The sequence below is a fragment of the Meleagris gallopavo genome, chromosome Z (genome assembly GCF_905368555.1).
Source record: "Meleagris gallopavo chromosome Z, MGAL_WU_HG_1.1, whole genome shotgun sequence".
In the NCBI taxonomy this organism is placed as follows: domain Eukaryota; kingdom Metazoa; phylum Chordata; class Aves; order Galliformes; family Phasianidae; genus Meleagris; species Meleagris gallopavo.
This window is the reverse complement of record NC_139435.1, coordinates 65271718-65298199: the sequence shown is the minus strand read 5'-3', so window position 1 is coordinate 65298199 and position 26482 is coordinate 65271718. Positions and strand designations below refer to the sequence as shown.

Below are 26482 nucleotides of genomic sequence, written 5' to 3'. Positions count from 1 at the left end.
GTTTAAAATCTCTTTATAGAGCAAATCCTTCTGCGTAGGCAAAAAGGACTGGGATACACACTTGGTTTAGAAACAGCTATTCTCTGGGTCACATCTGAAAGGATATTTTCCCGAAAACTACCCCTCCTTCCTGTCTTCAGACAAACTCCTACCCTCAGCAAAATTGCCAACAGAAGCAAACATAGTGGACAAACATATCACTCCTGAAGAAGAGTATACAAGAGCTGCACATGAGGAAATGACAAAGGCATGGCAAATTTCACTTGCCAATTTTTCCATTGGCTTTTAACACCCTTACTTACACTTATTTATCATAACTACTCTACTTACACAATACATTTTTTTTCTTATGCTGAAATTCTTTTCTGGTATTTGTTTGAGTAATTCAGCTCAGAGAGGATTTCTCCTTCCTTTTTCTCTACCCAAAAAAGTCTCATCAATTTTTTTTCCAGTTGTATTTTCCTCATTTCTTTCTAACGTGTATGTATATGTGTAACTGAGTAGACACATAGAAGTTGCCAGGAAAGCCCTCTTGTTAAATAATAGAACTACTGTCCACCTATAGCAAACTGCACAATCAGTTCTTTTTTTTTTTCCTTGTTTTCTTATGAGTACAAATTTTTATTTTTATTTTTATTTTTATTTTTATTTTTATTTTTAATGTTAAATGCTGAGAAAAAAATATAGCATTAATTTCAGGTCATCCTCCTTGTTCAAAGAGTGCTGAAATAGACCTGAATATGGCCAAAGACAGAACTACATTTTGCTAACAGGCCCATATGTGTATTGGTTAAAATAATAAAAATAATGTAAGAAGTATCTCTCAAAAAGTAAAGGTTTTCTCCTTTTTGATTGTGTATTTACAACATGACACTTACAACATGACATGCTTAAAATGTGGTTAGTGTCCCTGAGAACTATGAAGTAACCTATGACATTTGTTAAGGATCTCCAGATGGCACTGGCATCCAAACATTACTGCCCATCCAGCATTATTTTGGGGCAAGAAAACTACACTGACTCTCAAGAAAACCACTCGAAATGGTAGCCTTTTGGCAGACTGCAACACTACTTCCATCTCTGCCAAAATTGCATGGGTCAGAAGGAAAGTGACCTAAACCACCACATAATATTTCATTTCACTGTTCAGCACAACTGCTCAACAGAAACTTGGGCTGCATCAAGCTTCTTTAATGATCTGTAGACGTGATGTGTTATTAAAAATTTTTTAAGAAATTGATTAATTCTGCTGTCCATTGAATGGATGCGTCTCCCTGTGCATTGCACTGTATGAGCAAGGAAGACAAGAAAATAAAATATCTCCATCTTCTTATGATCCATGCATTGTTAATGATCCAACTACTCTTTTTTTTTCCTGCATTAGAGTCAACCTGGAGATGCTGGAATTGGGATATTTCTCCAGAATGAGCAGCACGGTGTCTCTATGGAGCCTGAAGTCATGGCTGAGCAAAAAGCTTATTTCAGCACACCAAACCAATCAGGGCCCCTGTCAAATGCTTGAAGGTCTGGGAGAAATCCATTCTTTCTAATGACACTGCTGCAACATGCCACTCTCTGGTACACATTCAACTGGAGTAATGCTCTTCACTGCATAGGCAAATAGGGAAAGATGCCTCGCATTTTGTATTTTCAGGATGGATGTTAGTGAGCATCATATTTCAATATGTGAACCCATCTTTCACCAGTTACTTTGCCTGTGAAGAGCAAAGGAAGGGGGAGAACAAGAAGGAAATCAGGGTCACAGAAAAGGAGACAAATAACAGTTGAAGCAGACAAACAGCCTCTGTTTGTGCATGCAAATTAAGTACAGCATGTTTGCAGCTGCACTGTATTCCCCCAGAAGTTAAACACGGGGGAAAGCATCTATGCCTTTGTCACTGTCAGGTTAGTACAACTGCGTTTCAGTGGGCTTGAACCAACTCCTCCTGTTATTTTTCTAAGTCCACCATGACAAATCATCTCTACTGGTTTTCATTGCTACCTCCTTCCCTTCCCATCTGAGGAATAATTGCACAAGTCTCCTGAGCTATGCACACTAATTTCATCTTTGCTCTTTTCTAGGCCCCCATGCTCATGTAAGTGCCTGTCTTTGCCATTTCCTCCTTGTAATCAGAATCCCTAGGGGAAAACGTGGTGATTGTTCAAAAGTCTTTACCAACAAATACCCTGCTGCTTGTCTGCTCTGCTCAAGGAAGCTGTTGTGCGATTGCGTGTGTTGCCCATTCTGCATGGGGACAAGTGCTTCTCTCAGGGGGGAGATTGTCTACAAACTGCCAAGACACCATGCCTGAAAGCAAGATCCCAGTGCATGTGCTTTGTTGACTGAGGTGACAAATGAAATACAATAGCATTTACAGAGCAGAAACTATTCTAGAGATGCAAATATAATTGCCCCAGTAGCAAAGTTATCAGAGGGCTTTAAACTTGCATCAGGACAGTCTTTAGGCTCCTCCTCCAAGGGGAGCACAGTTTCTACTTTGGCACTGTTCCTGGTGTGACTGAATTGCCTCTCCAGCTGGACTCAAGTAAGACAAATACTACCAGCTAGAAAAAGCTTCACAAAGTACTGCTATGAAACCCAAGAATGTAGTATTTCTGCCACCAGGAGTATATCATGAGCCACTCCAAGCACAAACGTCAACAGCTCCTTTGTTACATTCCTCCCAGAAGACTCAAAGCTGGGTAAAGTCAGAAGCATCAGCTTCCTCCTTCTGAAGTTGTGCAAGAACTTTTGAGATGTCACCATTAGCTGTGTCATTTTGCAAACTGTTTATTCCAAGGAATGATCGTTCACTGCACTAAGGTCAACCAATGGTTTTGTTAAAGCAGCTGAGACATTGCTGTCCCTGCTGGGAGGGCTGGGGTAGACACAGCTCCAGGACCTTTGTCCTAGACAGACAATGGGGATGCGGCATGGCCTGAAACATAACTCAGAGCTCTTAGTGCCAAGGGAAGTTGATGCTTGACTCCAAAGTTAAATGCTTGCTTTCCGATAATTTCCAAAGCCAAGATAGTCATCTCTAAACCCTACTAAGCTCTTTAAGGAAATATTTGGTTTATCTTCCAGCAGGAACACATTACACACTCTCTAGCAATTTATATACATACAAGATGAACATTAGGGCTTTTTCCTCTGTGCCTTTCAGACCGCTGCTGCTGTATGTTCAGCACATGATGTGATAGGAAGAAGATGTGATTTCTACCAGTGGCAAAAAACAGACTTTTTAAGCCAACTCAGTTAACTATGAAATAAACAAAAAACATTTTCTTCCTGTCACTTCACAAATGTATAATGAGATTTCTATAACTTAATTTTTCTGTGGCAGGGAATTTAAATTCCACAGAGCGAGAGGTTTCTGCATGAGGGGAATGTATAAAAAATGCACGTCACAGGGTTGGTAATAGCTGTGAGGAAGCAAAAGGGCTTAAACCAACCAATAAGTTGACAAAATCAACAGAAGTTTTTTCAAGGGTATCATTTGTTTAACGTCTGCCTGTGCATGAATCATGCTTCCTTACAAATACTGGTAACTGTGAAACTCTTTTTGCTACCAACTTTAAGTTCCAGGTCTCAAAAAAGCGATGAAGATACTATTCAGAAAAAAGAAAAAAAAAAAAAAAGGTATTTCCTTCATCGACTAATCAACTGTACCAAACTTCCTCCAGTGGTTTAGTTTTCCAAATGATATCCAGGAATAAAATGGTAGATGGTTGAACTGGGTGATCCTGTGAGTCTTTTCTAACCTTGGTGATTCTATGATTCTATGATTCAATCAGTCAAGAGATACATCTATGGAATGTTATCTTCTGTTTTCTAGATGTTCACTGTCAACCTGACACTTGAATCTACCCATCTCTTTTCTTCATGCTAAGTTTTCTTGCCTGAGGGATTCTGAACATTTTGTTAGCTGAAGGGACTCATCAGGAGGGATGATGGATGCACACACTTTCTAGCAATCATTTAATCTCCATTTTCTACACGGAGATACTTGTAACATCCTCAGAGGGATGAAATCAATTGTTTCTTCCTTTTACAGTGTGCCATGTCTGTTCTATCTATTTAAATCATTATCTACAAAAAAATGTTATCTATTAAAAAAACTTCTTTTTTTCTAAGAAAGAATTTTCAGAAATTTTCTTAACGATCCATTCAATAACTGCAGGACATTCCAGATAAAACTTTCATAGGATTCAGTTGCCTGGGACTTCAAATTTTGCCTTCTAAAGCCATATCCAGTTAGAACTCCTGTGTATCTCTGTGCAAATGAAGTCACAGGCACATACATGCTTTCCAAAGGAAATTATAGCTCTCCAGCTGCTTGTTCTGCCTTCTTGCCAGAAGTTACAATGCTCTGTAGTAATGCTTGTGCTTTGGGGCATCTACTTCAGTGCAAAATCAGACACATTGGTATTAATGAAGGAAATGGGTTTTCTGCTCCGTCAGCTGTGGGTCTACTAAAACATGGCCTGGGAGCTGGGCATTGCGCCCTGCTGAGGGCTGCAGCTGGTCTTGGGCAGATGCCTGACTGTACGCCTCTGCTCCTACACATTTCTGTTGCATTTGCATAACAACACTCGTAGAGAAGGTGTTCGTGGAAATGTTGATCCTAATCCAATCCTAATGTCTACTACTGTTCAGCCAAGAACATCATTGCACTCACCAATTTTGTGTAAGAATTTTCTCCATCTTTGGTCCAGCTACAAGTATCTTTAAAATCTGCATTAAAATTTTCTGATTTTTTTCCAATTAACTTTTCTAAACTGCAGACTAAGCAGATCCTATAAGGTTTTCAATCATTATTAAGAAATATTGAAATCGCCTGTATGATGCAGTTATGTATGACTGTGGCATGGCTTTCCAAGGGATGTATATAACAAAAGGATGTTGTATGGGCTAGCCTTTTTCCCCTCTTTTCTGTCCCTTGGAAGACTTTGGACACTGTATTCAAGCAACCCATGTGATGATAACAGAATAACAACAGGTGAACTAATAGGTTATTAAAACCTGCTTCTTGCAGAAGCCAGTACCCTCCTGCAGACAGCTGAAAACCACAAGTTGAAATAAACTACTTAAGAAAACTCTCCCTGCAGCCTTAACAGCCTTAGTAGCAGAGGTACCTGAGGTGCACCCAGGTCAAATTCTGGCTAGGCAAAGAGAAGATAAGATCTAAATATGTTTGCAAATTTAATTCCTGTGGATACCATGAAAGTTGCATGTTTGCTGTTTTGGACATTCAAAACAATTGAGTTTCACTATATATCAGTTCTAGTCTAAGTTTATTAAAACTTTCCAGTTAAGAAAATTTTACCTTCAGTATGGTTTGAGATTCACAAAGGGCTAGATTATCTAACCCTCTTCATGTGCTTTCTTAATATTTTTCACTTCCTTTCTAACTGGAAAAAAAAAAAAAAAACTGCATTGGAAAGGGACAGTCACTTGCACTCAAAACATTGGGTAACGATGGGTTTCTGCAGCATATGGAAAAATCATTAATGGCTGGCCATTTCTTCACCAGATCTCACAGATCTTATTCAGCAGCTATTACGCAACCATTAGAATCTGTTTTACCTTTGATGTCTCTTTTGGGGAGACCTGCTAAAGCAGACCTGTAAAACACTCAGGGTTCATTCTGTGCTTCACTGCACTGTACTTGCATAGTGGTTACACTATGTGGCCATCTTGTAAGGTGGACTGACAGTGCAGATAACGGCAAGAAATAAACAAATATTTTCCTTAAAATATTTATTCTAATTCAAAGCAATTATCGTCTTTTATTTTTTGGATAACATCTTTTATTTTTATTTTAAATTCAGTGGAGTGCTACTACTCCCTCAGCATATCTAGTCACTAGACCTCACATTTTATTTCAAGAGTGCACATCAATTGTACAGTCTTTTTCCACAGCTGTACAGAATAATAAAAGGAGCTGAAAATAATAACTCATTCACTACACTATAAATTCCGAGAAAGGACAAATAGCAGTCATTTTTCCCCACCCAATTAGAAAACCTTGTCTTCTGTATATTCATCTCTATATACTCATCTCATTCCTCAGAGGAGGAAGCATCTTCCTCCTTTGTTTTCTGATAGACAACTTTGCTGTTTGAGTATTCCTAATAAAGACTTTCTTGTGGTAGCTTCTAAACCCATCAGCCATCTGTGAAAGGCAGTGACCTAGCTGGATCAACACACACACACAAAAAAACCAACCCCAAACAGTCAAAGTCAGTCAGCTGTATGTTGTTTGTTATATCCTTCCCTGTGCCATGATGTCGCAGTCCCCATCATGGACTAGAGCTTCCAGTCAAGCCGAAACATCTTCTCGGCACCATGTCCCAGCTTGCCACAGCTGCGTGCCATTGTGGTAGCTCCTAGGGCTCCGCAATACCTCTGTGCCAGAGCTTATAAAGTGGCAGAAGTCTTTGATACCTGCAGATTTGCCATGCTAGGAATTACAAAGAATAGTAATATTTGTGAATAGATGCCCATAAAAGGTTGATGATGCATGAGACCTCAGCCAAGAGCCAGCTGGCATTAGTCAAGCTCTTACATTGGCACTAGAGGGCTTTTGTTCAAAGGGAAGCCCACGCTCTCTGTGCAGGCAGCCAGCCTGCAAAAGGAGAGGCATTGCCAAAGGTTTTTTAGGCTGTCTCTAACTGTTCATCACGCTGAAGATACTGCAGATAACAGCAGTTACCCAGCTGTCCAAAATTTCTCACAGAGAGCATTGTGAACTTTCCCAGAATCCCATTAAGCTAAGTCACAGAATCACAGAATCATAGAATCATAGAATCATAGAATGGTTGGGTTGGAAAAGACCTCAAAGGCCATTCAGCACCAAACCCCTGCTATGGGCTGGTTGCCACCCAGCAGCTCAGGCTGTCCAGGGCCCCATCCAGCCTGTTCTTGAGCACCTGCAGGGATGGGGCTCCCACAGCTTCTCCGGGCAGCTGTGCCAGAACCCCACCACTTTCTAAGTAAAGACCTTCTTCTTAACATCTAATCTATGTGTCCTCTTCTTTAGTTCAAAGCCTCTCACCTGGTCCCATTACTATTAGATCGTGTAAAAAGTCAGCCTCCCTCCTGCTAAAAGTTTCCTTCAAGTACTGGAGTGGGGTCTCCTCAGAGCCTTCTCCAAGCTGAATAAGCTATGCTCCCTCTGTCTTTCTTCATAGGAAAGGCACTCCTATGCCCTATGATCGTCTTCATGGCTGTCCTCTGGATCCAATCCAACAGCTCCTCATCCTTCTTGTGCTGGGGGTCCCAGGCCTGAATGCAGTGCTGCAGGTGGGGCCTCATGAGGGCAGAACAGAGGGAGATAGTCCCCTCTCTCTTCTAGATATCACCCCTTTGTTAATGCAGCCCTGCGTACAGTTGGCCTTCTAGGCTGCAAGTGCATGCTGCTGGCTCATGCCCAGTTTTCATCCTCCAGAACTCCCAAGTCCTCCTCAGCAGGGCTGCTCTCAATGAGTTCTTCTCCCAGCCTGCATATATATGTGGGGTTGCTCCAACCCAGGTGCAATATCTTACACCTGGCCTTGTTGAGTCATAGAATCACCAAGATTTGAAAAGACTGCCAAGACCATCCAGTGCAACTGTCCACATATCACCAATATTTCCCCACTAATCTATGTCCGTCAATACAACATCTAAGTGTTTCTTGAACATGAATCTCATTTGGTCAACATGGACCCTTTTTCAAGCTTTTTCAAAGATCTCTTCAGCTAGTAGAGCACGCCTTGCAAAGCCCAAACAGAATTTACAACTGTACTTATCCCATTTTAGGCAGGAGAGTTGTTGGTTTTATAAGACATGGGAGAGCACCGTGCTCATTCTGATTACCTCTATCTCCTTTCTGAAAACAGTATTATGGCTGCAAAGTTAGAATCCCCTCCTGCATCATTTAACACAACACCAAAGAAGGGCAACAAAGCTAGTGAAGGGCTTGGAGAATATGCTCTATGAGGAGAGACTGAAGAAACTGGGTCTGCTTAATCTGGGGAAAAGGAGGCTGAGGGGAGACCTTATTGCTCTCTTCAAATACCTGAAAGATGATTGCAGTGAGAGCAGGGATGGTCTCTTCTCACTGATGACAGGTGACAGGACGAGGGGAAATGGCCTCAGGTTGTGCCAGGGTAAGTTCAGGTTGGATATCAGGAAACACTTCTTTACAGAAAGGGTCGTTAAGCACTGGAAAGGCTCCCCAGGGATGTGGTTGTGGTCACCATCCCTAAATGTGTTTAAAAACCGTTTGGATGTGGTGCTTAGGGATGTGATGTAGTGGAGGGTTGTTAGAGTTAGGGTATGGTTAGGTCATGGTTGGACTTGATGATCTTGAAGGTCTTTTCCAATCTGAGCAATTGTATGATTCTATTATTCTAATACTCGAAACGTGCTGATTATAGCTAAAGGGGTGTCAGATGGTGTCTCACAGAGAAGGACAACCTATTATCAACCCAGATAGCAAAAATTCTCCCTGCTCAATATGTAAATGGCGTTCACAGGTAGCTCTTTGCAAACAAAAAGCTGTCTAATTTGCTGTAGGAAACTAGTATATGTCCAGTTCTGCTATATTGCAGGTGGATATGTGCAGATCCCCACAAAGAGTGTTGTTTGCAATGTGGCATGAAACAGCTATTTTCCAAGACAGAGTGCAATCAAGGCCATATTTAAATGCTAGATTAATAATTTGAGAAGAAATTTTGCTTTCAGTCAGCTATGAGATGGTAAACTGGAGATAGGAGCAGGATGTGGGTGTATTAGCCTATTAGGGCACTGTTCATTTCTAAAACCAGAGTTATTGACAACATTTATTTGATGGGAATGAGAAAGGAACTTAAGAAACTTCTTTAATCATTGCAAGAAAATAATGATGTTTATCAGTGCTAAATAGCACCACTTGCACAATAGTAATACAAAGATGCCCTGGAAGAAGAGACAAAATTTAGGATTCTTTCACATCAGCTACCAGATTTCTATGTGGAGAAAGGTTGGATGTATGTAACCTCCATTGCTGCTGTAATTAGATTCTGGTGATTTTTCTCACAAAAGGTATTTTTAAAGGATGTTTGTCATGAAAGAAATCTGTCAATTGTAGCTGGCGGGTCTCCATCTCAGCTTTGCATTTCTTCTGAGCTTAGGCCTCAAAGTGCAAGCTTCTGGTACTTAACTAAAGCTGGAAGGAGGTGTCATACTCTGCAGAGTTACTAGTAAAATCCTTGAATGTCACTTTTGGCTGTACACAGGAGAAATATCAAACTGCACCACAGCTAGTTCTATTTTGGCAGCTCTTGTGATTTTCTAGTGAGTTTCACAACACCTCCTATTTTTCTTAAAACCTCAACTATAGAGTTAAGTGACTACATGGGAATCTCAGCTTTCACATAAAATAGAAAGTTGAGTTCTTATGAAAGTAAGGAAAAGGTAGAAGTGTGATGCAAGTGCAAAAATAGAATAAAAAACAGTATATAAAATTTGGTAGCTTTCCTTACTGCCTGAATTTAACAAGTCAGATCTCCACCTCATAATGGACTCAACATAAAGACAAGTTCTTCCACACCAGCCAGTGAGGATGAACACCCTGTTGCCAGCTTGGACATCCCTCTGGCTACCCCAGGTCGTGTTGACGCTGTGCATCAAACAACAGATCATTTCCGCTGGATGACAGCATATTTTCTAAATTGGTAATATCTTTGCCACCAACTTGAGCTGATGTCAGTAACACATTGTCATCAGGAAGCAAGGCTGATAAGTTTCAGGCAATAGAGCTGCCAAGAAAGTGACTGAATGCAAATTAAAACTTAACTTTTGCTTGGATCTATGTGGCTTCGTTTTCAACTGTCTGTAGCATTTCTTACAAAACCTTTCATCATTCTACAGTCTGAGGGTCAAGTAGACGGTAGTTCCTGTAAAGAGTCCTTTCTCACTTTCAATAACCATTATCTGCTTTAGTATTTATGATTGTAACAGTGACTTTGCCAAGAATTCCATCTGGAATAACTTATTGTAAAATGTGACGTGATAAAAGATGTAGCTGGTAATTGTGGCAGATAGCTCCCATGTACAATGTATCTCAAAGCTGATCCTCTAGAACCAGAGCGATCGGAAGAGACTGGACCACAGGAAAGAAAAGTCAGAACTAGAAGGATATATTGTCTCTACCCTTTTTGGACAGAAAACTGAAAGGCAGAGTTAGTTTCAAATGTGAGTATGAGAAATGCAAAGGTTGAAATTGGGTGGTTATTGGGTGAAAAAAAAGATTTGGGAGCTGAGTTGAAATTCAGTTGTGACTTTTGCACAGATAGGCATCAAACAGGATGAGAAAAAGAGAGACTGGGGGGGGTAAGAGCTTGCACAGTTATGACTTGCTTTCCCTTTACATTTCTAAAATGCTTTCCTATAGTGTGACAAACAGATGGGAACCACCCACTAGCCATTTATTGCAGACACATCCACTATATTTAGAGGCATGTTATGAAAATATAACTTACCACACACAGAAAAGATAATGGGGGGAGGGTGACAATGGAGACTGTATTTTCAGGGTACATTTTTAATTTAACCCCTCACTGCTGTATTATCTATTCTAGTCTTCCTGGAAATCTGTCCAAGAATTTTCTTTCTAGAGAAAAACTGTAAGCAAGGTTGGTGGTGAGGGGGAAGAAAAGAAACATGACGCACAGTAATGAGTGATATTAAAGATGTGTAAGAACAAGCTCATGGAGGATGACCCAACAGTTGTACAAGCTCACTTATTTTTTTTTATCAAGGGCACTGAGAAAACATTTAGGAGAACAGTGGTACAGTACTAACAATGGATTTTTCCATAATAAATTAACCTTTGCTGAGTGTACCTTGCTACAAAAGTGCTTTCAATGCAGCTTCAGGTTGGTCCATGACTGCCACGCAAACTCTGGTACACTGAACCGTCAGGCAATGCTTACAAGAGAAAACTTTGCGTGCCTCCAATATGGCAGTTACCTTGCTGGAGCACAGCATGGTCTTGCTCCATTGCTTGACTTTAAGGTACGCAGTGCCAGAGGTAAAGAAGTACACTAAATTATTTGATCAGGGAAAACTACTTTGAGGATGGTGGAGCACCTGCCTTAGTTGGAGGATTGGACTGGATAATCTCCCAAGATTCCTTCCAGCTTCTACAATCTAGTGACGTCAATTTGGTAAAGAAACAAAGCATAAAGGAGGCAGGCACAAATTCAGTCACAGGCCCAGATTGTTTAACGTCTGATGCTTTACACTGGCAGGCAGAGTTGTGGTGAAAATTTAAACCTGCACAGGCTAATTGGAAGTTAGAAGGTTTAGAAATACTTTTCTAAACAAACTGCTGATGGACTGGCATGCCTTGTACAACATGTAGCATTCAGTGAGAATGGAAATAATACTCCTCTCACATTTACAAGGACACCTCTGTTACAGAAAGAGGTATGGAAAAAAAATATCTTTTCTGATAAATCTTACATAGCTTTTGACAAGATGGAGTATGATGTAATGATATTTCCTGAAGTCCTGTGCTGAGAAACTGGCATTCAGAGAAGATACACACATTAACACATAGGATGCCTTTATCATGGTACCCCACATTGCTTGCTGTGAGGATGCATCTTTGTTGAGATACTAGCTGGCTGACAGTCCTGATAATTGGCAGCTGTGGAACAGCCCTCCTTCCAAGAGGCATACTAGGAAACTGGCACCAACCCTCTCACCTTTTTGGCTCTCTTCTCTGAATCTTAACAGCTTTAAAAAACTCAGAATTTCCCACCACTTGTCCAAGATCACAGCTGGAAAGGTAGAGACAAAAATGATCCATTCCTCTGTCAGGATTTGCAAATATATGCCACAGTTATGTGATTTGTAATATCTCGGACAGAACAGCTCTGTATAGCTAAGAATATTTCCATCTCTGCTTCTATTTCCTAAAGTCATTTTATACTCAGATCATAAGTGTTTTGGTTTTTTTTCTATCTAAGGGCTAATATTTGCGCAATGGCAATATCTTTGGAGCAGTCTCTGACATGGAAGAGAAACAAATATATGTATATAGGTGGAGTTACAGCAGAGAAAGAAGTGCAAGCTGTTACGCCCTAGGGAAAAAAAAGCTTGTACTTCCTTCTCTGCTAAAAGGACATTCTTACTGTGCCTCCAGGTCTAGAAATAAAGATGAGGCATGAGTTGTTCACAGCAGCTATGCTATACTACACAGTCAGTGTTCTTGCGAAGAAGGTAGGTAAGGCAAAACACTGAGCTCACTTGAGGTCCTTCTGTACTCCTAGTAGAAGCAGATCGCTGGGTTGTGGGAATTAGGGTGGGAGCCTTTGACCAGTTAATGTGGTCACCAACTGTAGGGTTCAGAGTGTATCTTGCTAAAATGACAGTCTAAATACCCATTATTCATTGAATGTCCATAGGTAAATCATTTCACCTCTCTCTGCCTTCACCTCTCTCACCTTCCTGCTCTCTCTCTGGTCTCTACTCTTTTGTTTGCTGACACTGCATGAGTTTGCTGTTTGGCTAGTACAACAGGACAAAGACCTCTGCTGCCACTGCTCTGATGACATGAATGAGCAGTAACGATTCCTCCTCTCCATTGCCAAAATATAAAGAAAACCACCCTAAAATCTCTCAGAAGGTACAGAACGCAGCTTCTTGCTTTGCCTCCCTTGGAACATCAAGTTTCATGGACTGCAGGAGGCAGAGTAATGAACCTCTGGGAAGCACATGGGTTTCTATTCCCACCTTCAAAGTGTCACAGACATAAGGCACATATTTTTTGCATCACTACTGTCAGTAACTGTCACAATCTGCATTTTATAGGAAAAGATGGAGTTGCAATTTAAGTGGAATTAGCAATGCTGTAAGATTATTTAGTTCTTTTTTTGGATTGTCACTGCTGTGAAATCCAATGGCTTGTTCTGTATTCCAACCTAGTGAGCAGATTTCATTTCTCTCCTTTATTTTATCTATGTTTTATGAGAGAGGAAAACAACAACAACAAATAATATTTCTTGAACTTTAAAAGCATAAAAACCAGTGATGCAATTAATGTTTAAAAGGATAAGTGCAATTTTCCCCGTCACAATGTGGGCGTTCAATTCACCACTTGTTAGCTGCTTCAGAAAAAGCTTAGCTTCTCCCTATAGGATGCTCTAACTCTCCTCAAGCTAAAGCATTTCAATAAACACCTGATTTGCCTCAATGCAGATTAATTTTGAATGTCTGATAGATGCAAAAGCCAGATGCACTGAAGTTTCACTGTTTCTTTTGCATCAGTTGGAGAGGTATTTTGGATACATATGAAGCAACACAGCTCAATGTATTTTCTGAAAAATACAGGACTGTAAAATGTTTTCTGCTGAGCATTCAGAGTTAGTACATACTTCTGGCAATTTTGGTCTTACTCATTATATATCAGGAAAAAAAGATGGGAAGAGAGCTAGTCCTCACCAGAGAAAGTGAAAATAAAAATAAATTCATAGTCTGTGACATTCTGTAAAAAAATGTGTTAAATATAACGCAGGAAAAAGTCTATTTTCTGTAGGTAAAATATGAGATTTGGATGGTGGGAACTTTGTAGACAATATCTGAACTCAGAAATATGAACAAGCAGTAAACAACTGCATGAACTGCTTTCTGAAATGGAATTTGAGGCTTCATACTGAGATTGCTAAGTCTCCTTGGCATGTACTTTTGAGTTGTATGGAGAGCTAATGGATGCCATACACCACAGCACTGTGTAGAGGCAGCTGCTGTCATCCTTACTGCTCTGTGCTGAACCTGGAGCAAGTTACCACCTTACTTTTATTATCTTTGATTTCTGGTGAACACCCATCTCAATAAACACCTGATTAGCCATAATGAGAACTTGTTTTGGATATCTAGGAGATCAAAACTTTTATGTGCATCTCTGTACAGATGTATGCACTTTGTATATCATATATATCATGCCCTAATTATCCTCTGTGCCTTTTAGCCAAGGAAAACAGCTCAAATATTTCGTAGAGGAAATGCATTTATGGTGATCTTTGAAAGACAATACATCTTGAATTTGTGGATGACATTTACACTATCACTTTTCAGAAAGTGATGCATTTCACATGAAGTAATCCCAGCACTTGGACCAACCAAAAACGATGTTGTCATTTTTCAATTAGTCAAAAAGATTGTGGGTTTTGTATTATTTTTAAGGGAGCTAAAATGGTCTAAAAAGGAGTTAATCTGTAAAATCACCAGCCAAACTAGATTAAACAGTTTAAGATTCTGAAGGTAGCTTCTTCAGCAATAAAACATAAGGTTGCCACTAGCTCTGCCTTCTTTTCACTTTTCTAATTACTCAGTATCTCTGGACCACGTAATAAAACATGTAATGCTTCAGAAATATTTTCACAAGCAAACCAGCTATTCATTGTTCATGGCTAACATGAGATTTTATTAAGTTAAAAAATACTGCTAATAAAAATAGCAACTACTTAAAATGCAATGTAATACTAATACCCAATCAACAGTGAAAGCTCTCTCTGGCTACTTTCTTAGATATGGTGTTCACTTTCTTAAAGCATAGAAGTAGAGTGCCTGTTACCCTTCCAGAAAGCACACTAAAATGTTTCCTGCATATACGTGCCAATCTGGAGATGCTCACTATCAGTATTCCTGAAGCTGAGCTTTCCAGGGGCCTTTGACAGTTCTTTCATCCTAGAAAGAAATAGCTATAGTTTATGCCCAATTCCTTTCTGGATCCCAAATGCTTCTGAGGGATCTTCTCCAAAGTTTCATGTTGATTTGCAAAGGCAATTGAACAGCAAGCTAAGTAGGACAAAAAGAGGAACAGTGAAATGTTATGACAGTATTGCCTTCATTTGATTCTGCCATCACTATCTTATGCTGCTTGATAGTGTGTCTTATTCCCTTTTATTTTTGCAAAAGCATTAAAGAAATTTCAGCCTTCATGGTTTCACACCTCTCAGAATTAGCAGAGAATCCATGAATAGGAATTCCCTGGAACTGAAAATCCCTCCTGTTCTTTTTAATTCTTCATTTTCTCTTTTATTTTTATTTTTTATTTTTTCCAAATAAAGCTCAGTAAGATGAGGGGAAGGCAGTTTAATCTGCTAAAAACTATTACAAATCTGGGCTCTTGGTGATGTACAAGAGATGAAGACAAGAGCAATGGCTGCTAAGAGACACAAATTCTCAAAATTGTCTATGTTCTATAAAAGCATGAGGATGAATGAGAACAAGTGGTATTTGAAATCTTGTTCTGTTTTTCACACAAAAGTCTGGATTTCATATAGGTGATTTTAGCTACTTCTCCACCATGTAACTGCACTGCTAATAAGAGTTCATGGCAAGTGGTAACTTATGCAACTCCCAAATTCTGAAGAAGGATGAATTTCATTTTCTTTCTTTATTTTAAGACTTGTTATTAGCTGTCTGGGAAAATCTGACCTAGATCTGTAAAACAGCTCATATCTGGTGCTACACAGGAGTCAGAAATAGCACAAACACTTATAGGATTTATATGGGTCTGCTCCAGCTTGCCACTGAAATCAATATAAAACTTCCTATTAATTTGATAGGAAACAGGACAGGATCCTACAGCAGGAAAAGAGTGTAAGTACATCAGAAGGGGTACAGACACAATCGTATTAGTCAACATTCAGATCTCCAGTGACTGATTACCCATACACTTATTCTGCCAAAACTGCAAAGTAAGCCAATCAAGCTTCAGACTTCTATCACCATGGTTAGATTAAACTGTTCTCCTGGGTCTCCAAGTATGCACATCTCAGCTGCCAGCTCTCAAGGAAGCATTGTGCTTGGCATTGCAAGCAAACAAACTGATTGCAGAACGCTTGATATGTAGGCTCCTTATGATTGAGTGACTGAATGACATCTGAAAGGAAGCAAAAATTCTGGTAGCTCACTGTAGGAGGAACGTGGAGAACATTTGGAACACTTAAAGAAGCATAACTTGGGTATTTTCTTCGTTACATCAAACAACTCTGACTTCTGTCTTTTCTTTAATGTCCATTTCATAGAGCCGTAGAACCACAGAATCACTGAGTGGCTAGGTACGGAAGGGACCATAAATATCATCTTATTTATAATCCCTCCGCCGTTGAAATGATTTTCTAGTTTTTCTAGTTGTTCCTGACACTCTGGAACTTTCTATTTAGGAAGCCTTCCTTGAAGACTGACATGAAGAACTGGTCTAAGCAGCGTATATCTTCTTGTGCCTCGTGGGCAACGGTTCTGTTCATACAGAACAGCCTGGCTACCTCTTCCACAACATGTAAGGCTGCCAAGAAATGCTCCACTGTAGTCCTCTCATCCTTCCTTCAGAACTGCTGTCCAGAAATTAGTTAGTGCTGAGTGTTAAGAATTCTTTATTTTAAATGAAGTGAAAAAAACAAGTAACCTGTCAGTACTCTTTTTGACTCTACAGTTACTTCAAACCAAATCCAGGTTGCAGGTATAACAACCGTGCTACAAGGTCTGATTCAAGCCCATAAAACCCATCAATAGCTTGAAGGAAGGTCAGTTCTGGAGGGACTGTGGTTGGTACAGGCTTCCTGTACAGGCTCCTCCACATGCAGCCAACAGGATGAGTCATGAAGCAAGGCGTGCAGGTGTGGCTTTGTGCCTGGTGAGCTCACCAGGGACACAAACAGCCTGGTGCCATTTGTGTCCATGTGGATGTCATCAAGTTAAAATGCTCTCCAATTCATGCAGATAGCAACAACTGGTAAGCTGTCACATAACCTTTTTGGATCTTACAGCCTTACAACCAACCACGTCTGACATACCATAATTGCCTGGTCAGTGTCATCCACACTGACACAAAATGAAATTATTTCACCACGTGATGAAAGTACATGTGTTTTTAAAGGAACAGAGGTTGTGCATTGTCTTTGTTCTCTTATGTTTCCAAGAGGGTGTAGTTTGCCACAAAATATAACAAACTAAAACCAAGCAGAAACTGAAGCTGTTGGTACTTTGACCAACCACCTTTTTTGTTACACTTTTTTTTAGGACTGTTTCCAAGGGTGGTATGTCCACAGGCAAGGAAGGATGCTGTAGTACTCTCCTTATAGAAAGTGGCCAAATGCAGAAGGGAATTCTCCCAAATAACTTGAGATTTCTGAAAGAGTTTTGACAGGAGTTTCCCAATAACTTTCTTCAGCTCAGCAGAGCTCTCCATCCAATCCTTACTAGAAGTGGAATAATCTTTAAAACAAACCTTATCTCCCTTTCTATAAATTATGATATTATTATACTGTTTTAAATGTCTGAAAAAAGGTTGCCATTAATATAAAGAGTCACCTAGACTGGAAATTACTGATTCTGGGCCAACTGCTCTGTGGGACATAGAGCCCTGTGAATTACTGAGAGATACACAGAGGAGGAGATGGGCACTGTTCACTGTCAGGTTAAGCAAATCAAAACCTTTGCTCAGCATCATATGGAATGATGAGGATATAAATAGTAACACTCAAATTCTAATGTTATTATTCTTTGGTAGATCAGGAAACTGATAACTGATAACAGACTTTTTAGCAGGGCCTGATGTGGTAGGACACTGAGATATGGCTTCAAACTAAAAGGGGAGATTTAGATTGGATATAAGGAAGAAGACTTTTACAATAAACATGGTGAGGCACTGGCACAGGTTGCCCAGTGAGGAGGTGGGTGTCCCATCCCTGAAGACACTCAAGCGGTGTCTCTGAGCACTTTTTAAAAACTAGGATTTTTTTTTTTCCTGGCTGTCTAGAAGCTACTTCCTTAGCCCAAACAGTTTACAGACTTCTCCAGAATGCTGGGGTCGGCTTACGTACATTCTTCACTCAGCATTTATCCCAACCAGAAGGAATGGTTGTAAAGATACATATTACCACGCCAGAAAATGAATCAGCCTTATACCCAAGCCCACATCACTAAAGGGCAGTGAGTCTTTGCATATGCTTATATTTATTAAGAACAAATACTTGATTAACAGCCAAGCTGTTTTCATGTCAGCATGGGTAAGAATTCAAAATAGATGACGGTTTAACTCCCAAATACCAGACTGTCCACAAAGAGCTGCCAATACTTGCCAACACATCCAAGAGTGTAATTTTGCACCAATGCCAGAGCAGGAGACAATCCAGTCCCCTACTCTGCCGTTACTGCAAACGTACTGACAAGTTTGATGCCAGACGCTTGCATCAGCCTCCAAAAGAGGATCGTACTGGAGTAGCAGAGATTGTTTAAAAAGGAAGTGCCAAGGTCTGCTGCAGCACAGACCGCAGAGAGCCAAACAGAGGTATGTACATTCGTGGGGAGAAGCTCAGCAGGAGTAGCCCTGCCCTGGCTAGCTGGAGTTTCGCACTGTCTGGGAAGAGCAGCAGCTCCTAGAGAACAGCACATCTATCTTATTCCAAAAAGAGCTCCCCAAGCTGCACTTTTCTTGTGCAGAGATTGATTGTTTTTGTTGGTAAAGAGGAATAAAACTTTACACACCTCCAGCATCATACCTTATGGCATCTGTATGTCAGAAGCTACATAAGTCTGGAGTGTCACTGCCAAAAGCCTATACCTATTTCACTGCCACTGGACTTACTGAGCAGTGTTAACCCTTATAAGCACAGCACACTTCTCAGCCCAGAACTTGCAGCAGAAAAGATTCTTCTACTCCAAAACAAATATAGGATCAGGGCAGGAGTAGCATCTGCATGCTCCCAAGTCCAACTGCTGAAAGATGCCATTGGTCTGGAGCACACACAGCATGTGCTCACATGCCAGTGGGGAGATGGCAAGATTTGAGGCCATATTTCAGTGTTATGTTATCCAAATAAGGCAGCATGGGATTGCAGCCATGGCTTTGCTGATTCTGCTGGTGAAGCAGGCAAGCAAATCCATTGTCTGTGCTTCCTTTTTCCCAGCAGTAAAAAATTACTCTGGAATTTTTGCAAAGCTCCTTGAGATCGATGCACAAAGAACCTCAATAATACTATTCCAATGAGTGCTCATTGGTTACTGAGTGTGCCCTGGTTGGTGCTTTTCTGAATGAATGAATGAATGATACAGACTGGCCATCTCTGCAGTCATTGCATTTCACAAGAATTTGGTCAATGGAAGGTTAAATTTCATTCTTGACAAGAGTAAAACTATTTGTAAAGCAAAAGTTAGATACAAGGAGTGGATTCCTGGAAGAGTAGTAGTGTTTTCATTGGAGAGTAAGCCCTAGGAGGAGAGACTGAAGGAACTGGGGAAAAGGAGGCTGACGGGAGACCTTATTGCTCTCTTCAAATACCTGAGAGGTGATTGCAGTGAGAGCAGGGCTGGTTTCTTCTCACTGGTGAGTGCTGACACAACAAAGGGAAATTGCCTCAAGTTGTGTCGGGGTAAGTTTAGGTTGGACGTTAGGAGACACTTCTTTTCAGAAAGGGTTGTTAAGCACTGGAATAGGTTCCTAGGGATGTGGTTGTGTCACCATCCCTGGATGTATTTACAAACCGTTTGGATGTAGTGCTCAGGGACATGATGTAGTGGAGGGTTGTCAGAGTTAGGGTAGTATGGTTATGTCATGGTTGGACTTGATGATCTTGAAGGTCTTTTCCAACCATACAGAATCATAGAGTGATTTTATGATTCTATGATTCTATGAAAAGAGACTGAGCATCACTGTGTGCTCCATCAGACCCATGGCACTGCAATCACATCACTTCTACACTGCATGTAAGCACCACTGTTTCATCTGTGACTTCAAATGAATGCCTGCTTTACTCTGACCACATCATATGACATCACTGTTAAATCACAGACCAGATTGGCTTTGTACATATTTTCCAAAAATATAAATCTTTCTCAACTATTTTACTATAACAGAGACTTTTATATATATATATTAAAAAAAAAGAAACAAACAACAACAACAACCACCAAAAAAAAACCCCAAACACACATGCACACATGAAATCAACCAAAACCACACAGTTCCTCTCCCCCCAATTAACACAAACATTTTGTTTCAGACTTATTTTGGAAAACTTTGTTTGAAAGGCACAAAATGAAATCCAGCATCTCAGCTCCTTGACTGTGCTCAAGAGATGTTGGTGATGTGTTAAGGGCTAGGAATGTGCTGTGGAAACAGTTCTAAATTTAAACGGTTGAGTTTGGGTACATCTGGAGACTGTCTAGAAATTTCTCAAGAGCATGTTGGTTTCTGGTTTCTATTTGTTCCAAGTTTCACTGATACCTTGACAGCAATATTTTTTTGTCTTATTTCCGCTTCTCTTGCTTTCATGTGAACATTTCTAAAGCAACAACTCAGATAGAACCTGAGATGTTGTTCAGTTTTCAGACATTATAGAAGTTTCTCTCTGGCTTTTGGCATAAAGTGAACAAAGGTTATACCATTTTGAGCACTGTACACCATTTCCTTCTGTTTCACAAGTTCCAGAAGTCAAGACTTGATACAAGTGCTCTGAGGAAGGTCTCCCATAAGCTGACTCATGATATTGCTGCAATCCAGGGCAGAACTGCAGGTTTGTGTGCAGGGAAAGCTCTCTTGAGACTTTGCAGCAAATGCAAACTTAACTCTTCCTCTCCCACAGCTGACTTCCACTGAGGTATACAGGAACCTCGCAGGGTCATATTGTGCTCACAAGATAGATCTCATTTAGATTTAGTTCATGATAATCTCTAGTTTGCTCTTTTGCTCTTACTAAACGCACTCCTGGAAATAGGTGCAGCAGGATGCAGCCTCCTGGCACTCTCCTAACGTCACCGGGTCTTCCTCACTGTACAGTTCTCAATAGATCTGTCAAGGCCTCACTAGTCCTCATGCATAAAGGGTTGTTAAGCACTGGAATGGGCTCCCCAGGGAGGTGGTTGAGTCACCATCCCTGGATGTGTTTAAAAACCATTTGGATGTGGTGCTCAGGAACATGATTTAGCAGAGGGTTGTTAGAGTTAGGGTAGTATGGTTAGGTTTTGGCTGGACTTGATGATCCTGAAGGTCTTTTCCAACCTGAGCAATTCTTTGGTTCTTTGGTTCTATGATTCTATGCTTTTTTTCAGCTGAGAGTTTAAAATTTGTGTGTGTCCTTCAATGTACAGCTACAGCTACAGAAATAGAAACGTTTTTGTTTGGTTTGTTTCAGATACTCTGATTTAACAACTAATCTGAACAGTAAATAGAACTGTAAATGGAACAGTAAGAGAATCATAAGGGGAAAATGATTAAATTACTTATCAGTTATATTCAAGAAAACTTCTGGAAGATGTTTTTTTTTAGCACCAAAACTCTGGAAAGCACGTTAAGTTCCAGGAGTGTGCTACTGTAGGTACATAGGATGATTGCCCTGGGTCAGACCATCCAGCCCATTCTCTTATTTCGGACAGTGTCAAAACCGAAGATATCAAGAGCACATGTAAAACTCTCCATTGCTCTGCCAGCCTTCAGTAATTTGCAGCTCACTTATTTACTCAGTTACTCATCTTACTCACTAATTTTCCACGCAGAAAAGCCCTGACCTTCTTAATCTTTCTACATGCTTTTCTACAGGCTTCAGGACTGAAAATAACTGAATACAAATGCATTTGATGGTGTGCTTAAATTTAAAGACCAAAACATCACCTTCTAGATGAAGGCACAAGAAACTAGCTTATTAAGTGATTGCTGCAAATATACACTACTGATTAAATGAATTTGCCACATTTTTCCATTTGATCTAACATACATAAATTGTGAAGAAGTATTAGGTTAATATAAACTCAGACAGAAGTTCTACTAGTCAGGACTTTTAATTTTGTGGGTGAGTAGGGAAAAAAACAAAGAAAGGATATTCATTATTCTGTCAATAAGCGTGCTCAAATTTGTTGACATAGAATGATATCATTCTATGCAACTATATGATTCTATGGTACTGCAGTTGCTGAGGTTCCAGCCCAGGAAAACGGGTCATCTGGGTTACCAGTGAAGGTGACTATAACTATTCCTTCACTGGTGACCATGACTATATTGATAATATCTTTCCAGAATATCATTTCTCATTGCTATGCTCAAAGAGCTGTTGAAAAACTGATGCAATTTTGTAGGTATAGGTACCAGCCTTCTTCTTGGAAGGCATCTAAATCTGCCCCAGGGTTGGTTTCAATGGTGTGAAGCTAATCTTGGTGGCTGAACAACAATTCTGTTTTCATTCCCTCTGAATGATCTCCCACAGTACCCCCCACTCCCTTTTCCAAGCTCTCCTGCACTTGATGCAGCGTCCTGCATCGTTCTGCCTTTGTACCCGCTGTGCACAGGTGTGAAGGAATTCATTTAAAGGAGGATTCCATTTTCCAAATAATCCAACTTGCTCTGCAGGGCTACTTTGTGTCACCACTACTTTCTCCTTCACATTCTGTGTGCTATCATCACATGATAATCTTGATTTCGTATTTACGTCAGACTATGGATAGAGAACACTTTTAAGCCTGAAAAATTGGGTTCATGAATCACAGAATCACAAATTCATTAATGTTGGAAAAGACTTCAAAGATCATCTGGTTCAACTGTTAACCCATTCCTACCATGCCTACTAACCATGTCCCTCAGTGCCACATCTACACATTTCTTGAACAATTTCAGGGATGGTGACCCACCACCTCCCTGGGCAGACAATTCCAGTGTCTGACCACTGTTTTGAAGAAGAAGTTTTTCCTTAAACCCAACCTGAACCTTTGCTAGTGCAGCCTGAGACCATTCCCTCTCTTCCTATCGCTGTTACAGGAGAAGAGGCTGAGCCCCACCTCACCACAACCTCCATTCAGATAGAAAAAGTCAGCTTTCTGTCTTCAGTCCAAGGAGCAAGACTCCTCGTCAGTCGTCTCCCTCATTAGCAATAATTTTGGAAGACCTGTCAGCTAGCCAGCCTTTAATCCATCTAAGGTATACCCCACATGTCCAGAGAGTGCTATTTTTAAACAACAGAGTACTGCAGTACTAAATCAAACATCTGATAACATTTCAGCAACATTAGATCCAGTTCAACAAACTTGTAATTGCACAGATGGAGAAGAACAGTCTTCCTTAAAAGAGTTATCTTTGACACAGCTATCTGGATGTCAGCAACAACCTTTGTTTAATATTTCACTTGTTGCTATAGCTGGGCACTGGTAAAGGCAGAGCACCATACTAGTGGATTTACTTGCTAACAAATCAATATATTTTAACAATTTCCCCCTTGTGTCTGGAGTCTGGACACATCCTTAACCTGAATACCACCTCTAGTCCTTGTGCTGATAGTTGCTATAGTGAAGGCCTTCTCCTTAGTGTTTAGTCTCCCAGTGATTACCTTTAATTCATCTGACACACATACTGCATCATACGGACATTTGTACCTCGAATGCACTGATACACACATTCAGTGCCTTCAATTTCCTAGGTTTATGAGTGCTATGTAAGCTATGGAAAATATTTACATTGTGTAAATGCTTACCTATAATTAGATCACTGTCTGATAGTGATATCTGCAGCCAGAGAGAATGGGATCATATAGTAAACTGTAAGCCATGCATTTTACTTGTCTGAATTATAACAACCACTTGGCTCACCTGTCCCCTGAAGCTACTGGCCATTGAACATACTTCCTCCAGAACCACTCACATGCCAAACTTTTGAGCTACTTAATGCAGACATACTTTTTAAAGTGAAAAAAATGTCTCCTTTTCCACTCAAAATTTAACCCACCACCCTGTCTCCAGCAAAAGAGCACACTGACGTGTGCTGCAGAAGCTAATTGACAATAAGGTTTCCACCTTCTTGTTGCAACCTATTTCTTGCCTCCTGAAGGCATCTCCACCCAGCACTCAACCAATGCTGTGGTTGAAGTTAGGCTCAAAAACAGGTGGTAAGGATGCTGGGGCATGACAGAAGGATTTGCCACTACATGGTGCCCAGGTGGGAGGTGTCCTCTGATGAAAGAGGGATCAGAAAACCAACTACTCCTGGCCATCAAGGTCCTGCCCAGGACACAGTACCTCTGTGTCGTTCCTAAGCAGAGACCTGAGTTCCAGTTCCCAGTGGCTGTTTTGCATCTCTCCACTTTCCACACTGGACTGCAGTCAAAACCAATAGGGTCTGAAAATCACAGCTCAAACATGTGCGGTGGCTTTAGCAATGTATCTCTTTAAAGATTCCTTCTCTTTCTCTCTTTTTCTTTTCCAAAACCACACTTTCTATTTTTAAAGGCTTATTTAGCTGTTTCCTCCCTTGATAAATTAACCATCGCATCCATGCTCTCCACAGTCCTGCGTGTACCTCTCCTCAGTCCTGCTCTCCAAGGCATGGGCAAAGCTCACAGTTTACAGACCAAAAATGAACGCATGAAGAGGTTAAGCACTCACTGCTGGCAAAACAAGTGGCTGGCCTGTGTTCACCAGTGCTCAGATTAATATCCTGACAGATCCCTCTTTTCCACTTCCCATGGCACTTGTCTGTGTGCCAGAGTGGCATATACTATAACTGTTACCACTTAGAGTAAGAAAGAGCAAAACCAACTCTTCGAAAGTTGTCAGCCTTCTGCTCTAAATATTCACATTTCCATATCTAGATTTTGCTTTCTTTAAATATTTAGTGGTGGGCACTTAAAATTTACTCTTCTCTTCCTGACAAACCCATCTGCCATGGCAATTATGAAGGCAAGCAAATATCTACAGGCAGCAGTGTTCAGCAGTCCAAGCATGTGGTAGGAGCTTTTCTCTCTGTATGCATTCATTGCAGAGCACTGATGCAAGCATTTGCTCACCAGAACGAAATACTGCAGCTTGTGTACATTGTTTTTCCACTGATAACTCTAGAGGGAACACGAGTGCCAGCTTTCTCTTGTTCTAGAGAAAAGACATGCAGCTTATGATGACTGACCTTATTTTTGCCAACCAGTAGCAGAGAAGAAATAACAAACTCATGTCACATGGCTCATCTGGATGGAGCAAAGCTTAGTCTGGAAATAACCTTATCTGTGTTTTGATAAACATTTGTAACCACCCAAGTGCAGGAGAAAAGTCACCTCATTAGCTTGCATGGAAAACCTGCTGTTCTGCAGTGTGTAGGCAATAAGTCACCTAATGGACCCATGCTCAGATTGAAATAAGGAAGAATGTTTGTGATGCTGAAGTTGAATTCTTTCAGTTTAATTCATTGCACATATCACCGTACCACATTTTACTTGCAATCAGCCTAGCAGGCACTATAGAAATAGAAACCATAAAGGAAATTTACAGAGAAAAGGAAGATCCAGGTTCTCAGGATCCTTTCATTGCAGCCTAAGCCTACTCCAAGAAGCTATAACACACCAGACAATAATTCTATCTCTGTAATGGCCTCAGTGGTGTGAAATGCAAAGCACCAAGAAGAAGAGCATCTGACTTACTCTGCAGCAAGGTGTCGGGATGTCTTGTGGTGTGGCAGTAGGTGCTGACTGCTATGCAGGAGGCAGGAAAAGCAGCAGTAATGTAAACCTTTTTTTTTATTTATTTTTTCAATTTGGAAATGCTTTTCCAGTAGCATGCACAACAGTAGTATGCTGAGCTGCTCTGCAGCACAGCTCTCCCTTATTTATTGCTGCAGGAGCTTAGAACCTGAGGCAGTGGCAAGGGTTAGCTCTGGAGCAATCCCAGTACTTTCATTTGGGGAACTGGCAATGCCATAGAACTTTGAAACAGCCTGAAAAATTCACCTACTTCCTGCTGCTTGAATATTAAACACTTACAGTATTCCCCCCTGCCCCTCCCGCCCCCCTCCCAAGCACACGATAAGCATTTGATGTTTTTACAGCAAATATTTCAGAGAGGTAAAAAGAAAACGCAACTGTCTGGTTTATATCTGGTTATTTTACATCTCCATGGGCTCAATAGCAGAGCAGAGGACGCAAACAGCGCGGAGCAGCACCGCAGTAGCGGCAGCAGCAGCCATGCCTCCAGCTACAAAGGACACCCGTGCTCTCTGCCGGCTGCAGCACGTAGCATCTGTTGATCGCAGGAGAGGGGCAGGGAATGGATGACCACAGCTCAACCCGGGATGTGCCGCATGCCGCAGCCCTCCCGTACCAACCGGGAACCGCGGGACCGGGTGATGTGGGCTACGTGGGGCTGCCCCATAGTGAGCCGGGCGATGAGCTGGCAGTGCCTGCATGCCGAGGGATATGGTTATCCGCAGCCAGGCCCGGCCCCCAGGGGCATTCTTGCCCACAGTCTGCAGCGGTTCCTCATTACGAATGACGGCGTGAGATGTGGAAATGAAAGTTTCGGCTAAAATGGAGCAAAACGCTGCTCAGACTTCTCCCTTGGCAGGATGAAACTCTGCAGAGAATCTGCCTAAAAGCATGCACTCAGCACTGGAACTGGGGTGATAGCTTATTCAACACATAATTACATGATTCCGATAATGCAGCGCTTGTATTTGATGGTATTAAAAAATAGTAA

At 40.9% G+C, this 26482-nt stretch overlaps 1 protein-coding gene across 8 annotated transcripts in view; it reads right to left on the bottom strand.

Annotated features, from left to right (window-relative positions):
• PALM2AKAP2 (PALM2 and AKAP2 fusion) overlaps nucleotides 1-26482 on the bottom strand; it is a 246313-nt gene that overhangs the window by 218986 nt on the left and 845 nt on the right. The gene's annotated exons all lie outside the window — the stretch shown is intronic.